General features: G+C 42.4%; 1 protein-coding gene across 4 annotated transcripts in view; it reads left to right on the forward strand.

Moving 5' to 3' along the window:
- The first annotated feature begins 707 nt into the window (after window positions 1-707).
- The window catches only part of N4bp2 (NEDD4 binding protein 2), a 70,326-nt gene continuing 52,829 nt past the window's right edge, over window positions 708-18,204 (forward strand). For 3 of the 4 annotated variants that reach the window (XM_026784957.1, XM_026784956.1, XM_026784960.1), the window contains exon 1: window positions 11,031-11,108. The gene's annotated coding sequence lies outside the window, so the exon portion shown is untranslated. Of the gene's footprint in view, window positions 730-11,030; window positions 11,109-18,204 lie in introns of those variants that run through there. The other variant, XM_026784958.1, reaches the window with a different exon arrangement.

The following is an 18,204-nucleotide window of genomic DNA, read 5'->3' on the forward strand; positions in this document are numbered from 1 at the left end:
GGAGATCCTGGGAGCGCGGAGCCCACAGAGGAGGGCCCGAGGCCGGCGACTAGCGACGCGGAGACCCGGGCAGGCGCGGGCCGGGCTCCGGGCGGAAGGGGAGTGAGGCGTCGCGGGAGGCGGGCCCTGGCGCGCGGCCCGAGGCCGAGAGAAGGCGGGCGCCGCGGCCGCTTCCCGGGCCTCCAGCGCCTGGCGGGCCTCCAGGCCGCGACACACCCCTCCCGCCCCCGGGGCTCTCCCGGTGCCTTCTCGCCCCGACTTGACCCCGCGCCCCCGCGAGCGCCCCGCCGGTTCCCAGGCCGAGCCTTCTGGGAACTTGGGCCGCCTGCCCGGGCACGTAGTGCTAGTAGAGGTGTTTATTTACTCACTCCCGGAGCACACACGCTCGCTCGCTCGCTCGCTCACCGCCCGCGGGCTCGCTTCCCTCTGGGACTGTGTGCCTGCCACCCCGGCCCCTTCCCAGCCCCAACTTTCCCTCCCGCTCTCCGAGACCCAGTGCGAGCTCTCTGGACACCGGGCTTCGAGAGAATGAGTCATTCCGAGGGCAGAGTTTATCCTGTTGGTGCTTTTGGTTACGACACTTTGATTCCTCCCCCCCCAGAAAAAGAGAGCAGAGGAATTTATTATTATTTTAAGTTGAAGCCACGTCTGAGCTAGGGCCCGCAGGCTTTAGGGAAACCTTCCGCAACTGTCTTTAGGAGTAGCAGCTGAAATTTGCTGCACCGACAGGTTTGTACACATTCCTGCCATGCAGTGGTTGTAATGTCTCCATAGCACAGTTCTGACGCGGGAGGGATTGGCTGCTTTTTCTACTCCAGGCCGCCGAGCCAATCAGGAAGCGCGGCTTGCCTGGAGACTGGTTAACTCTGAAAAGGTGGGGATTGGTTGAGCTCGGGGAAGAAAATCCCGGAGATAACCTGGCCTTTTAGAAAACAATGACTGATTTGCCGCTGCCTCCCCCGCTCCCACTTGTTTATTTTAATCCGTTGTCCTTTGGTAACAGTATTCGCTCTTTCAGTCCTTTGAAGAAATCGCTTCCACTGTTGTCTTTCAAATTAGCTCTCGACTGCAACTCATTTGAACTCCTATGGCTCAGTTTTCACAGAGATAATTTTTAGAAATATAAACATGCGTTTTGTGCATTAATAAATGTGGTTCGGTTTCCTTTCAGCGGATTTTTGTTGTTGTTGTTAATGGTCAGAATTGAAGTCAGTTTTCAGTTACTATGCCAACGTATTATTTAAATGTTCTGCGAGGATGGGGGGAACTACAGTGGTGGAGGTGGTGGGGAGAATTAGAAAGAAATGGCTGTTGCTCCACTGCAGAGAGGCGGCGATTTAGTTAGCAAGCGAAGAGAAAACAAAACAACAAAAACCAATAAACACCCCAACCTGGAAAGGCGTAAGAGACCTGCCTCTCCTGCCTGTACTCTGCGGGTCTGTGCACCTGTTGACTTCAGTAGCTGTGAAGCGGAGACAGTGGCAGCACTGAACTTCATAGAAAAATGGGCATAAGTTATGGTAAAGGCATGTATCTTGTATACAGTTAGAGGCTAACTACTATCACTGTAGATGTGTTTAAAAATTTTTTCTTTTAAAACCTTCATCATTAATCATGATTATCTTTGCCTTCGGATGTACAAAGGAAGCTTAATATTATTTTTTGAGATAGGGTCTCTATATGTAGCCTTGGCTGGCCTGGAACGTTCTTTATAGTTGAGGTTGGTCTCATCCGAAAGATCGCCTGCCTTTGCTTCTCAGGAGCTTAACTATCTGGGCCACCGCACCCAGAGGGCAGTTTTCTAGTCAGCTTGACTTAGAAAAGAAGTGCCTGTTTTCTTTGTCTTCCTTTCAGTCTTTCATATGCAAAATAATGTAAGCTTGGGGAAGAGCCACCTGTCAGGTCAAGTAGTGACTCGCAACAAACATCTCTTAAATTCTGTTGAAAATGGTTTATGTAGGAATTGAGATCAAAGTTCTTTTGATACTCCCTGTGCTAGGCAGAGCAATACATTATTCCCTTTACTGTCTTCACCTTCATGGCAATGAAATCACACATACTGATGCCAGGTACTGTTTTAAGGACTTTATGTATAGTATTCACATTTAGTTTACCTTACTATGAAATTTGCATGTGTTTTCAGTTTTGTTTTACAGGCAAGAAGAGACTGGGAACTATTCAAATTGCTCAAAGTCACCCAAGAAAGGTATACAAGAGGGTTCAGGGAAACCTAGGTTTTTATGATTCTAACCTTTCTCTTAACACATTTCTGTGGGCCTTTGAAACTAGAACTTCATTGTTTTTTATCTGAGATAGAGTCTCACTATGTTGCTAGGCTTGGCTGTCTTGAACTCTCTATGCTGACCTCAAATTCATATAGAAATCTACCTGCCTCTACCTCCCAAGCTAGGATTAAAGGCAAATCCCACCATGTCTGGCTTAAATCTTGGATACCCAGAAAATAACTACATTTTCAAAAATCCATTCAACCTATCAATTATAAAATATGCTTACCATTTGTATGTGTCAGTATAATAAATTTTTCCAGGTAAGCTGATGTGTCATTGATTGTAGGGTCCACTACCAGTATGTATGTAATGTACAAATATGTCTTACGTGGGTGAAATAAGATGTATCGGATTCTCACCTAGACATTTTTCCTTCCGTCACTTTAGTTTCCCTGTGTATAAGGATTTTTAAAATGGTTAAGGTCTTTGGTTATTGGATTTACTTGTATCTTCCTACCTGTCCTCAGAAGGCCTTTTGCCGAGGTTAGAAGGAAGGACTTTCAGAGCCGGGAGCAGTTTCCTTCTTAGCCCAGAGCTCAGAGCTCATTGCCTTCCAGTAGTTATTAATACACCTAGACTACATTTAATCGATTCTATCTGAACACACAGAACTTAACAAATTAAAAGAATACCTCATTGATTTCTATGGGATGTTAAATTGATGAGTCAGCTGGATTTTTATGACTACTAATCAATGAATTACTAGCCAGAAATTCCATATTGTTGCTCCTCCTGAAGCTGGTTAGTGTGTGCCAGGTTCACTTAAAAAAATCTGATGGTCAACAGTCCATTGTTTTAAATATGGATTGTCGGTGCCTATCCTTTTATTTATTTATTTTGACACAGTGTCATGTAGTTCAGACTGAGCTTGAATTTAGTATGTGGCTAAGAATGATCTTGGGTCTTGCTGCTGATAAAAGCTGCATCGTCTTCAATGTATACCCTCCACAGTCCCAAAGGATGATGACTGAACTCTAAACGTCCAGAAATGATTCTGTTGCAGAACTTAAATCTAATTCAAATAGGGTTTCTAAACCCAGAAACAAGCTGAGAGTGGTGGTTTCTACCTGTAATCTCAGGACTGGGAAACTGAGCCATGAAGACTGCCAGGGTTAGCCTGGGCTACATAATGAGTTTCAGGCCAGTCTGAGCTAGAAATCCTACCTCAAATAGCCAAAAAGTATGTGTGTGGGGTGTGTGAGGGGGTGCTGGAAAGATAGCTCAGCAGTTAAGAGCACTGGGTCCTCTTCCAGAGGTCTTGGGTTTTATTTCCAGCACCCAGATGGCTAGCATCCTCCTTTCTCCTCCATGGGCACCAAATATACGTGTGTACAGTCATACATACAGGCAAAATAGCCATACACACTTACAAAAGAAAAGAAAGAAAGAATGAGTGGGCAGAGGGAGAAAGACAACAAACTCTGAGTATCAGTTTTTTTTTTTTTTTTGAGGCAGTGTCCCTTTATGGACAGTCCTGACTGTCCATCCAGGTGGCCTCAAACTCACAAAAATTTCCCCTGCCTCTGCCTCCTAACTGCTGGGATTAAAGGTGTGCACCATCATGCCTGGTCCTCAATCCAGTCTTAAATAGGACATGCTTTCTGTTAATTAAATTTAAAAATTATTTGGGAGAGTGACATGAATAGGACTTAAGTTTTTGCTGTTGTTTCAAAGTGGGCAGTAACATTTCTTTTCTAGATGGGCATGGTGTCTCAGTCCTGTAATCCTAGTACTGGGGAAGCTGAGACTGGGGGATCACTGCAAGTTCAAGGCCAGTTTGGTTTGCATAGTGATTTCAACTCTATAGCTAGGGCTCTGTTGTGAGATCCTGTCTCAAAAAAAAAAAATAAAAAAACCCACAATAACAAAAGAGCCTCCGCTTACTGTCGACTTTCCCCATAAATTCTCCTGACACAGCTTTGAGATGTAATGTTATTTACTGTAAAGGCATCTTCAGTCCTTCCCATACTATTGTATTGAGTAACATTCTCCAAAGGCTAGGATTGCTGAGAGGCTGGTATTGAATCTTAGTATTTCCAACATCCTAGACCAGTGGTTTTTAATGCTGTGATCCTTGAATACAGTTACTTAAATTTTTTTTAAGATTCATTTATTTACTTTATGTATATGAGTGCTTTATCTGTATGTACACGTTTATGCCAGAAGAGGACATCAAGTCCTTCTATAGATGGTTGTGAGCCACCACATGGTTGCTGGAAATTGAACTTAGGAACTCTGAAAGAGCAGCCAGTGCTCTTAACCACTGAGCCACCTCTCCAACCCTTAATACAATACTTGTGTTATAGTGACCCCTCCCACCATAAGATTTCATTTCGACTTCATAACTAATTTTGCTACTGTTATCAATTTTAGTGAAAATGTCTAAGATGCAGGGTATCTGATGTGCGACCCACAGGTTGAGAACCACTCCCCTGGAAGAATGTGGGTATTAAATAACTTGTAGTATGAATGACAGATACTTGATTGTTTGTTTTTTGTTTTTCCAGATAGTTTCTCTGTGCAGCAGACTGTCCTGGAACTCACTCTGTAGACCAGGCTGTTAGAGCTCTGTCTGCTTCTGCCTTCGGAGTGCTGGGATTAAAAGCAAGCTCTACCACTGCCAGACTAGGATTTTCTGCTGTTACCATGTACTTGCTGAATATTGTGTAAATATTCCAAAAGCTCTTTTCCAGCGCCTGAACATCTGTCCTAATGACATGCCCGTTGGATGTTCTTTCATGTGATTCGTACTCCACATATCCTGAAGCTGTAATCATCAGCTGTCCTATCCTCAAACCAAAAAAGTACACAGGATCGTCCCTTTTCTGCCTCATCTCTCTGGGAAGATTAAACTAGGTAGTGCATATGTGTATACACTGATTGTCAGAAATATAAGCGGTTCTTTGTATCCCTTTTCATTTTGCTTGTGATCAACCTGGACCTCATTGGGTATTTCTCAGATAATCTCTTGGGTATATTTCTTTACCCTTTATGTTGCCATTGTAGCAACAATGTAGCATCATCTCAGCCTGTTTGCTTGAATAACTTCTCCACGTCATTCACTGTGGCCAGAGTCATAGTTCTAATACATTTGAGTTGAGTAGGTAACTTGGATATGGAATTTGTTTGTTTGTTTGTTTTTGTTTTTTGAGACAAGTTTCTCTGTGTAGCCCTGGCTGTCCTGGCACTTGCTCTCTAGACCAGGCTGGCCTTGAACTCAGGAGATCTGCTTGTTTCTGCCTTCTGAGGGCTGGGAATAAAAATGTGCACCACTACTGCCTTGAGGGTTGTGGGATTTTAAAAAATTTTTTCCTCTTCATTGCTTCATGAGTTAGATTTGGCTTTCAGGATCCTTGTGATTGGACTCGAGACTAACTTGATCCTCCTGTGCCTTCCCCTCTTCCCTCAGGGAGCAAATCATACGTAGTTCCTTGCATTTTTTCTTTACCATGCTGAGCTATTTCAATCTAAGCATTATTAGAGGCCTTTTTCTGTCCTGATTGCCTCCTTATTTCCTTGGTTACCACCACTTTTGTTTGCTAAGTCATACTTGTCTGCCATGTCTCAGTGTGGGCGGTAGTCTACCAAAGAGCTCTTTGACACAAGCCTGGGGAACACAGGCCCCATGTTTCCTTAGCACTCTGTGTTCTCATAATCACACTGTGATTGCTTGCTTGTTTATCATTTCACCATGTGCTAGGTTAAGGTATAACAAAATGCCTGAAAAATATGATCTGAGTTGCATTGAAATATAATAGAAAAAGCAATTAAATAGTAATTTGGGAGCTTACTTAGTAGAAAAAGAACAGAGGGAGACATTGGTTCTGATGAAAAATTTTTAAGCTGGAATGTAAAATAGTCTCTGACATCTTATTTCCATCTATTCGGTTTTCTTGTTATTAGTTAGGACATTTTGGAGTTCAGTTTCTGGAAGTGGCCTGTAGGGGTGGGTGTTATTGGCTCATGTGACAATATAATAGGAGTTGTATGATGAAGGAGGCTGTGAGGATGGGAACTTGACCATGGCTGGACCTTTCCTGTACTTATAATACATATGGACTTCATTTCTCCTTCTGCTAAGGATGGGACCTGGTTCCTATCGGCTCAGGCCTATTTACTTAGTGTCTCATGTTAGTGGCTCTCTGTGCTATTTGATGACACTTCTATAGCTTGTGCTCTCTTAGTAGGAAGCTGACCCCCAGTGGAGGAAGGGATGGGGAAGGAGTTCAGGGCAGATATAAAGCACGTCCATTGCCATTCTTAGTTACTTGTCTGTATGAACTGGTTTTTGTAGGAAAGAGGTGGTCTATGTTAAGGACCTGGGTATTCCAGGTGCTGAAATGGTTAAGTCTGCTGTTGGAAAGAACTAGCAGCATTTTTGGCTTATACTGGTATACAGGATATTTATTGAGTTTTTGTTTGCTAAATAATACACATATTTGCTTTCATAGTAACAGTCTAAAGTAGGCACAAAGGTGTCAGGATAAAGGTGTGCCTAGGATGTACTGGGAGTTGAGTTGAACTCAGGCTTTGGGAGAGTGGATGACTTTTCTGGAAGAAAGTTAATTAATTGATCTAGGAAGTATCGCTTTGGTGGGGTGGTGTAGCGGATCTCTGGGTTGAGCACGTACGAGGCAGAGATACGTGATTCCTGATGGAAGCAAGTGTGCAGCTACAGATGCAGTAGAGAACGTGTGAACTAGGGGAAGAAGGTGCCCTATTGTGCTGAGGGAGCAGGTCATAAGAGTCCCTGAATGCATTACCAGCTTGATGGAACTTGGTGTTGAAAACCGGAGAATCATGAAAATTTTACGTTGAAGTAGCCATGGAATATTCACGAGGCAGTTAGCTATAGAATTTGGGAGAGAATTCCTTAATAGAATCAGTTACAGCTGTTGAAGCAGTGAGCTTGGATGAACCTAAACAAAGTGAGTAGAGCAAAAGGCTGGTGATGTGACACAGCCTGGAGGAATAGTGTCATGAAACAGGGGGCAGAAGAGAGGACGTCTGTGCATGAGGCCGGGTGCCAGCTAAAGAAAACCAGTGGCGTAATCCCTGTTGTGCACCGGGGGTGTATTCTAAGACCCTAAATGGAAGCCTGAAACTGCGTAGAGCACCAAACTGTTTATGTATTTTTGTTTATCTTTTTCTTCACTCCAGATTTATGAAAAGGTTCCCATGTAGACAGCACTCTACTGATGTTTTGTTGTGTATAAAATATGCTTTGTTTTCATCTCAAAGTCTATTTAGGGAATGAATAATGGGTGAATAAGAAGAAAGGGGCCGGCCAGGAAGATGGTTTAGGGGGAAAGGCACTCGCTGTCAAGGCTGATGACTTGAGTTTAATACCCAGATCTTTACATGATGGAACAAAGAAGAGATTGCTTTAAGTTGTCTTCTGACCCCACCCACATGCACAACATGGAATGCACATGTCCACATACATGCAACATACACATGAAATAAATAAATAGAAAAATCTTGAAAGGCAAGAGAAAGCAAGAAGTTAGAGATGTGGTTTGAAGGCTATAGTAGGGAGGGTGAAGGAAATAAGAATGCATCCATATGAGAGAGGGTAAGGCTAAGTGATAGTTTCAAAGAGGATCACAGTCAATGAAAATAAGGAATCACACGTCTTTAATCCTAGCACTCTGGAGGCAGACGTCAGCCTGGTCCACAGGGCAATTTCCAGGACAGCCACGGCTCACAAAGAAACTGTCTTAAACTCCTCCCCTTCCCCCCCAAAGAAAGGAATCAAGGATTATTTTTGCTAAATGTGTGGCTTGAGCCATTGGGGGGTGGAAGTACTTCATGAGATTGAGAATATTATTGAAGGCAGAGGTGTAAACTATGCCTTGTGAAACATAAACTCTGGGATAGTTTTAGATATGCAGTGCATTAGGAATGTAACTGGAGGTGGGGCATGATGGCGTACATGTGGAATCCCTTCTAGCACTTGGGAGGTGGAGGCAGAAAGATCCTCTTTGCTGCATAGCAAATTTTAGGCCAGCCTGAACTACATAAAACATATCTGAGTTCTGGGTTCAATATGCAGTACCACTGCACATAAAAACAAAATCCCAAGTTGAAATATAAGTATAGATAACCATGTAGAAATAATACATGCTGTACAAGAGAAAAGGACTTGGACTGGAGGTCTGCCGCTGTGGTAGAATACTTCCTAGCATGTCTTTTCCTGTATATATAAAAGTCACACTGTGAATTAGGCACAGCAAGGATGAACAACAACAGTGAGTAATTAAATAGAAAATGGTAGAAAGTTCTAACAATATACTGGAATAAAAGGTATAAAAGGCCAGCCTGGTCTACAGAGCAAGTTCCAGGATGGCCAGGGTTACACAGAGAAACCCTGTCTTGAAAAACAAACAGCAGCAACAACAAAAAGGCTATATGAATGTGGTCTTTCAAATTATACTGTTGGGGCTGGAGAGATGGCTCAGTGGTTAAGAGCACTGGCTGCTCTTCCAGAGGACCTAGGTTCAATTCCCAGCACCCACACAGCAGCTCACAACCATCTGTGACTCCAGTACCAGGAGATCCAGTGTCCTCTTGGGGCCTCTGTGGGCATTAGACATTCATGTGGTACACAGACATACATAAAGGCAAACCACTCATACATAAAAGAGTGATTGAAGGATCACACTCCTACTTCCTGTGGTCATACAGTGCCTTAGGGGTGAGCTGAAGTGAGGTGACGAAGCAGTAGCTACTGCTTTCTTCCACTCAGTGGTGAAGAGATGTTCTTTAATACATTTTTTTTTGAGACAGGGTCTTGCTATGCAGCCCTGGATTGTTTGACACTCTATTTTGATCATTGCAAACTTGCAGGGATCCTCCTGCCTCTGTCTCTGAGTGCCGGGATTACAGGTGTGCAGCGTCATTTCTGGCTTCCAGAGGACCGTTGTGAGCAGGGAGGAAGGGTTTATCATGTTTGGCTCGTGGTTTCCAAGGTTTAGCTGGCCCAGTTGCTATGGCCTGTGATGAGGCATGGAATCATGGCGGCTGTAGAATGGGGCATAATGTAGTTGTTCACTTCCTGTCAGCAGGAGGGGCCTAGAGACAAGATGCCTCCTGTGATCTGCACTGCCTCCTAAAGTTTCTGTCACCTCCCAAAATACCTGTGAACCCACGGGGTATACTTTCTATCCAAACCCCGATACGCCTACTTTTTTTTTTTTTTGAGTTTTGTGGTAATGGAGATCAAAGTTAGGCCTTGTACATGCTAGGTAAACACTGCCACTAAGCCATTTGAAATTATGTTACAGTGAACAGTACCTAAAATGTAACGTGTCATTCTGTCATTTTAACACCTCTCCTCCCTTTTCATGCATGAAGATTTGAAATAGAGTCTCTTCATGTAGCCCAGTCTTGCCTCAAATTTGCTATGAATGAAGCTCAGGCTGGTTTCAGACATTGACACTGCCTTAGCCTCCTGCGTGCTAGGATTATGGGTGTGAAAACCACCACACCTGGCTGTACAAGCTCAATTTCTATCAACCTTTCACCTAACAATGGTTTTTTAGTATCAATTATTGATTTTTTTTTCCTGTGGGCACCAGGTATGCATATGATGGACAGACATATATGTAGGAAAAACACTCATGCATGTAAAATAGAAATTAAAGGCAAATTAATATTTTAAAGTAAAAACTGCCTTACATTTAAAACAATTTGTTTGATTTGCTCTTGTTTTGTTTTTAGTGTCTTGACTACTGTAAGGACAGTAGTCATGGATAGGAATGGGGTAGGCTGGACTGTGGATAGCGAGAGCGGGGCTAGATGAGGAGCCAGAGAAGGGAACCTCAATCCTTGGACTGGGTTTGGGAAAAGGGCAGTCAAGAACCTTACTTGGACCAAGGAGTATTTCAGCTCAAACTAAAACAAGTCAAGTAAATCACTGACTGCTTTTTGCTCTTATTACTGATAATCTGTGAGAGTATTCTACTAGAATACATGCTTAGTTCTTGCTCCAGTATTTTCATACTGTAGTAGTTGCTTCCAGTGGAGTCAAATGAGGTCTTCTGTAGCTTTCTTTTAACAATATCATGCATTTCTAAATGTTAGATCTACTTTGGATTTTGTTTTGTGGGGGGGAGGGTGGTTTTTGGGACAGGGTTTGTCTGTGTAACAGTTCTGGCTGTGGCGGGGGGTGGGTTTTGGAATGATCTCTGTAGACCAGGCTGGCCTCAAACTCAGAGATCCACCTGCCTCTGCCTCCTGAGTGCTGAGATTAGAGGCGTACACCAGCAGGCAAGCGGTGGTGAGGTATGCCTTTAATTTCAAGCACTTGGAAGGCAGAGGCAGGTGGATCTCTGTGAGTTCAAGACCAGCCTAGTCTACAAAGCGAGTTCCAGGACCGGCTCCAAAGCTGTAGAGAAAACCCTGTCTTGAAAAACAAAAGTAAAAAAACAAACAAACAAAAAAAACCCAACCAAACCAAACAGCAACAAAAAATACACCACCACTACCCTACTCTTAGTTTGGATTTTTATTCCATTTAAATTAATAATTTGAATGCTCGGCACACCCGGTACACACATACCTTTAATCCCAGCATTTGGGAGACAGAGGCAGATAGAGATCTCTGAGTCCCAGGCCTGCCTAGAATATTTGGGGCTACATAGTGAGACCTCCATGCCCCTCAAATTGCAAAAAGATTATAATTTGGTATGAATGTGCCTTATAAAGTGTGTCTAACATTGCATTTATTATGTTTTCCAGTGAGAAGACAGCTTTAGAGTTGCAGATGTCAACTGTGGCCTTCCTGAGCACATTGGTATCGGCGGTGCCAGCCAGACAGTAAGTACTACTAAAATCATAGGTGATGCATATTTTACACGTAAGTTTTCAAGCTTTCATGTACGTATTTGAGTGATTAAAAGAAAAATCAAGACAAAGTAGGCATGAGAAATTTTGTTAATAGAATATGTGTAAGGGCTGGCGTTGGTGTTGTGAAATAGTGTTGACTTCAACAGCTGCATTATGGCTCCAGTTTTTCCATTTAATGAGTGTTTTAGTGTCTTTTTCCCTAAAATTTCATTTCTTGATCTTTCATATTTTATATATTGTTAGCTATCTACATATATCTATCATGTGTCTGTTTTATGTATGGAACCATGTTACGAGCTTTAGATCATGATTCATGTTCTCAGAACATGGCTTGTCAGGGAGATGAGCATCTCCAAATGAAACTGAAAGTCACCTTTTGTGTGGATACCCTGGTCAGTCACTTTCTCCAGGTTCTGTCCAAGTGGCGTAGGGCACGTAGTGCCTCATACGACGTGATACAGTCCTTTTGCAGTGTGTCGGTCAGCACTGTGGATTCCTCCAGCCTCTCTGGGCTCTGCAGGACAGTGATGGAGAAGACGGATCATGTATAAAACATGTCTGGAAATATCGCAGAGAATACAAGTTGGTGAACTAGCAATGGAAAGCCCTAAAACAAGCAAGATGAATATTGCAGGAAGTAGGAAAGGACTGCAGAAAATGTTGGAGGATTGTAGAGAGGTTTACCTTCTGTCTGTTCTTAGAACAAGAGCCACATGCTGCTCAGCGCTGGTTTTACCTTAGCAGGCTGTCTCAGAGCTCTCTGGTTTCTCCAGAATACTGTATTCTTTTTCATTGCTGCATAATACTTAAAGGGTATAGTTTTTATGCTATGTAGATACATGTTAAAGATAATTAGTTTTATTTTCTATAAATACTGTCTGTTTTGGTGACATAGCCCTGGCATTTCCATGAGACTTTAGTATCTACCTTATCCCTAATCATATTGCATACATACTGTAGAAAGGATTCACTAGGTAGCCCAGGTTGGGTTTGAGTTCACAATTTCCTGCTTAAACTTTGAGTGATGGGATTGCAGGTATATGTCATCTAGTATGCTTGAAATCATCTTTTATCTTTTAGGTGACGTAATCTTAAAGAGTGTATTTGTTCTTGCTTTTGTTTTCTGAGACAGGGCCTCACTATGCAGATCGGCTGTCTTGGAACTTGCTCTGTTGATCAGGCTGGCCTTGAACTCACAGAGACCTCTGGAAGGCTGGGACTAAGGGCATACACCACCATGCCCAGTGAACTTCTGACGCTCTGGCCTTTACCTCTCCAGTGCTGGGGTTGCATCACACCCAGTGCTACATAGTGCTAGGCACCAGACCCAGAGTCTTGGACATGCTCGGTGAGGACTCTTGGCTGAGCTCCATCCTTAGTCCCAGGACCTTAGCTCTTTAAAATCATTTTAAAAGGGGGCATTTGAGAGTCTTAATATAGGGTGATGTAAATTTAAGGCCAGCTTAGTCTACATAGTGAGTTCAAGACTAACCTACATAGTGAGACCCTGTGACACACAAAGATAATCCCGTTCAAATTGAATATTAAGGTAGAAGTTTTGGGTGCGTATATATGCAATTTGTGTTTAGAGTGTTGTTAATAACTGGTTTTGTTCTTTTGATTTTTGGGACAGGGTTTCTTTGTGTAACAGCTCTGGCTGTCCTGGAATTTGCTTTGTAGATCAGACTGACCTTAGAACTCACAGAGCTCCTTGCCCCTCTGCCTCCCTATTGAGGACTGGGATTAAAGGCGTGGGCCACCACCACCCAACAGCTGTTTATTTGAAAAAGCCAATCTGTTCACGTTTTCCCACCACACATCAAACCTTATCTATCCCTATCCCTATTTTCTGTATCTTTTTAGAATATATTCTCTTATTTAAGACAGCTGTTTGCAAAGAAACTGCAACTTGCTTAAATGCATGTCTTTTAAAGGCTCTCATGAAGAAAGAAGACGAAATGTACAAGATTGGATGCTAAATTAGTGAAATATAAGTCACTTATAGTACTATAAATGAGACTGATGTAAATTGAATACAGAAAGTAAAGCTGATAATTGAGATATTTTGTTGTTTTTATACATCAGAATTTCCCAATTTTACTAAATATTGTTTGGACATTCAATCTTCTTATGTGATGATGTTTTCCATATATCTGCACACAAAGAAGGAGAAGAGGTGGTTTGTAAACTGGTTAAGTATAGAGGGAAGATAAGATTTATTTTTGTATGAGATAGTAACCCCCATTCTGAAAAAAATGCATATATTATATTTGAAGAATGTAAAAGTAGTACATAACAAAGTAACATAAACTATATTATATAATATATTACCACTTGTATATATGTATGTATGTGTGTGTACACACACACACACACACACACACATATAAAACCACTTGTAATCCTTTGCCCTTCTTTATTCTCATTCTAATCCCGTTCTGTTTGTGTGGCTTTATAGATGATTTTTAGTTTGCGTCTTGTTTTCTTTTTTTAACATTATATCTTAAAAAAATCAAAACAAACAACCTCCTTTAATATTATCTAAAATCTCGACTCAACCAGCTTGGGAGACCAAAGTAAGAGGATTGGAAGTTCAAGGCTTCCCTCTACTTGAGTGACTTTAAGACCAGCTTGGGAAATTTAATGAGGCTCTGTCTCAAAATAAGAAAACTAAAAAGAGGCCTGAGAATATGTGAGGCCCTAGGTTCCACTCTTAGTACAAAGAAATAAAATTTATCCATAGACCTGACTGTCCTGGAACTCTGTAGACCAGGCTGGCCCTGAGTTCAGATATCTACCTGCCTCTGCCTCCTCAGTGCTGGGAATAAAGGTGTGCCTCACCACCACCTGGTTTATTCTTTACATTAAAAACATTTAAGTAGTTTCTTGCAGGCAGGTCTCGAACTTGTGTCCTTGAGCAGTCCTTGTGCTCCGTGCCCACAGTCATCCGGACGAGAGCTGCGCCTTCCACATTCAGCTCAAAATGTAGTATTTAGTGGCTGCCTACTTAGTCACTGTCCTGTTCTTGCTAACAAACACCATGACCCAGGCAACTCTTATAAAAGAAACCATTTAACTGGGAACTTTACAGTTTCAGAGACTTAGTTTATTTTCATTGCAGAGAGCATGGCTTTGGACAGGGTGGTGATGGAGATTGAGCCTGTGCAGGTGCATTCTTATTCAGAGCACACGGCCTAAAATTCTGTCTTTCTGAGTAGAGTGAGAGCTTTGTTTCTCCTTAGCAGTAAAACAACTCAATTTTAGAAGGAACAAGTCATGAAAATAGATGTTTCTTCAAAGATATGCAAGTGGTAATGTACATATAACCTTAGCCACATTAAACCTTAGGGAAATGCAAATCAAAACTAGCTAGTCAGACTAGATAAATCTAAATAAAATTGCCATAATTAAAAAGAACAATAACAGGTATTGGTTGAGAGCGTAGTGAAATTGGAGAGCTTGTACATTGTTAATGGGAATTGCAGTGATGCACCTCCAGGAAAAATAATCTAGTGGTTCCTCAAAGGGCTGCACAGTTACTGTATGACTTAGAATTCCATTTTAAGAAATATGAGCTGGGCGGTGGTGGCACACGCCTTTAATCCCAGCACTTGGGAGGCAGAGGCAGGCGGATCTCTGTGAGTTCGAGACCAGCCGGGCTAAAAGAGCTAGTTCCAGGACAGGCTCCAAAACCACAGAGAAACCCTGTCTCGAAAAACCAAAAAAAAAAAAAGAAATATGAAAACATGTATCTGTAAAAAGCCCATTCATGACCATTTAGAATGGGCCTGGAGAGATGACTCAGTGGTTAAAAGCACTGGCTGCTCTTCAGAGGACTCAAATTCAAGTCCAAGCACCCACATGTTGGCTCACAACTGTCTCTAATTCCAATTCCAGAGGATCCAGTGCTCTCTTCTGGCCTCCTTGGGCATGGTACATATGGGGTGCACGTACATACATGCAGGCAAAATACACATGTGCGTAAAATAAGAATTTAAAAAAGAATGCTTATAGTAAGATTATGTATTATAATCAAAAAGTAGATATTCAAATTTTCATCATTTGGCAGGTTGTTAAATAAGAAACGCTCTCTTTGTACCGTGGTCTGTTGCTCAGCGGCGGTGAGTGAGAGAGGCCCAGCTGTTGTAGGCTGCAAGTAAGGCGAAATTTGAAACTGTTCAGGGAAACAAAGCAAAACATGATAAAAAGCCATATTTCATGGCTCCATTTATACAATGTCCCTGAATAGGGAGTCTATATAAACAGATTTGTGATTGCCAGGGATTACAGAGGAGGGGACTGAGATTAAGTATTCATGGATGAGGATATGTTAGGAATTTTCTGGAATTAGATTGTGTACAGTTCTGTAAATATACTGAGAAACCTCTGAATTATATGCTTCAGAATGGTGACTATAGACCAGGGGTGCTGGCTGAGTGGAGAGCACCTGCAGAGTACACATGAGGCCCTGGGTTTACTCCTCTGTACCATAAACACCAAAAATAAAAAAAAATAACCCCCCCAACCCAAAGAATAAATAAAAACTAAAATAAGAAGAAAGAGACTGCAGAGGTGTAGCTCAGCTGTTATGAGCACTTGCTGCTCTTGCAGAGGACCTGGGTTTGGCTCCTAGCTCCCATCCTGTGCAGTTTACAGACAGCCACCTGTATCTCTAGTTTGAGGACTTCTGACACACTCTGCTGGCTTCTGAGGGCACTTGTACTTGTGTGGTGCACACATAGACAGCCAAGCACAAACACACATACATAGATAGAAAGAAAGAAAGAAAGATGTGTTTCTCAACCTGTGAATTGTGACCCCTTTGGGGGGATTGAATGACCCTTTTACAGGGGTCATCTTAGACCATTGGAAAACAAAGATATTTACATAAGATTCATAACAGCCAGGGCTGTCAGCAGAGAAACCCTGTCTCAAAAACAAACAAAAAGTCCTAACAGTAGTAAAACTATTGTTATGAAGTAGCAACTAAAATAATTTTATGGTTGGGAGTCACTACAGCATGAGGAACTGTATTAGAGGGTTGTAGGATTAGGAAGGTTGAGAACCACTAGATAGTGAATTTTATGATGTGTGTATTCTGTTTTAATAAAGATGATATAATAATAGATAATTGGGAGTCCACACATTTAAAAGTATGTCCAGATGATAGCCACTGTGCCCAGCTACCAAACATTTTGAATTTGGAACTAGCAGGTTTTGCAAAGTGCTGAAATGTGAGTTGTAAGGGAGAAGGAAGTCAAGAGCTGCTCATGTGGTCCCAGCTTCCAGTCCCAGCCCTCTGCTATGTGGAAGCCAGCTGGGCCTACAGTGTGAGATACTGTCTCTCAAGGACAGCAAAATCGCTATTACATTTTTGGTTTCAGCAACTGGAAGTTGCCCTTAGCTGAGATTTACACATGCCTGGCTTGGGTGTTTATGGAGCACTGTGTATCTCTAAACAAGCACTGGAGGAAAGAGCTGAAGGGAGAAAGGATTTATTCAGCTCCTTGTTTCAGAGGTTTCTATCAGCACATTGACTCCTTTGCTTCTGGACCTCTGGGGGAAGCAGAGCACCATGCTTAGAGCATGCGGAGAACAGAGCAGTTTCCTCCCTCGAGTAAGGAAGTCAGATAGAGAGACAGGAAGAACCTGGGCCAGACAGACTCTTCATGTCACACCTCTGGTAGAGTGACCTACTTCTAAACCAAGCAAGTTTCACCTCCAGGTTCCAACCTCTACCAGTTCAATCATTCGTCTGTCCATGTATTAATCTTGACTAGGTCAGAACTCTGATAATCTAATCACATCTTACCCATCAGATCTACCAGCTGAAGATCATGCTCAGTGGGGAGTTTGATGTCACGGCCAGGCAAGAATTGCTTGTTAAATTAGAACCTGCTGATTTGTTAGCGTGTTGCTTGAGTTTCAAGTGATTAGGTTGTCTGTCTCATCTACTCATCTACTCTTTGGTGGTTTCATTCAACCTAATCACTTGAAACCCAAGCAAGAAACCACCAAAGAGTAGATGAGACAGACAAAAAGAAGTCTTAAGACTAAATAAGCCCTGGATACTCCATTGTTTCAAGGCGAGAGATTAGAAACCCCAAGAGTGGTAGTGTCCTCAAGAGACTAAGGTCTTGGGATGAATTGCTCAACTGTGGAAAGGTAAGGACTGAGAAATGGACTTGAGATTGAGATTTTCCTGATTCATCCTCTCTCTTTGCTCATGCCTCTCTCCTCCCTCTTCACTTTGATATCTGAGGTAGCTCATGCTTACTGGAAAAGTGTTGTACCACTGAGCTGTATCCCTAGCTAAAATCACTTCTACTGGTTGCTAATATACAGAAATATAGATGGGACCAGGGTAGAATTTTCTGATGCAAGCCTGGAGGCCTGAATTTGATCTGTGGGACTCATGTAAAGGTGGAGGGAGATAAACAACTAACTGCACAGTCTTCTGACCTCCACATAACAACAATAACCATTAGAACATGCCATCAACGTGGCTAAATTACCTGATGAATTCAGTACTCCATAAGGATAGTTTTGTATATATAGTTCTTTATCTTAGAACATTTTTATTTTTCCTGGCTTTTTGAGACATAGCCTGACTGTGCTGGAACTCAGAGTGCAGACCAGGCTGGCCTGGAACTCAAAGAGGTCTGGTCTCTCGCATCTGGCTTTTCTTCTCGAGAACTTTTATCTCCTTTTCTAGCCTAACTTACGTGCTGAGTGACCTCTGGTACAGTGTAGTAGGGAAGTGACTGTGCCAAGAATCTGCTTTTCTGTTTGCAGAAGGAAAGCTGTCAGCAGTTTACACTCACTCTGGGGCGTTTTAATGCCTTCAGCAGCTCCTTTCTATTTCCAGTTTGTTCTTGTTAGCATGAGTACCTCTTGTGGGGATTCTGTCAGTTTCCCTCTTTCTTCCTTTCTTCCTTTCTTCCTTTCTTCCTTTCTTCCTTTCTTTCTTTCTTTTGGTTTTTCGAGACAGGGTTTCTCTGTGGCCTTGGAGCTTGTCCTGGAACTAGCTCTGTAGACCAGGCTGGTCTCGAACTCACAGAGATCC

The sequence above is a fragment of the Microtus ochrogaster genome, linkage group LG1 (assembly GCF_000317375.1).
Source record: "Microtus ochrogaster isolate Prairie Vole_2 linkage group LG1, MicOch1.0, whole genome shotgun sequence".
NCBI classification, from domain to species: domain Eukaryota; kingdom Metazoa; phylum Chordata; class Mammalia; order Rodentia; family Cricetidae; genus Microtus; species Microtus ochrogaster.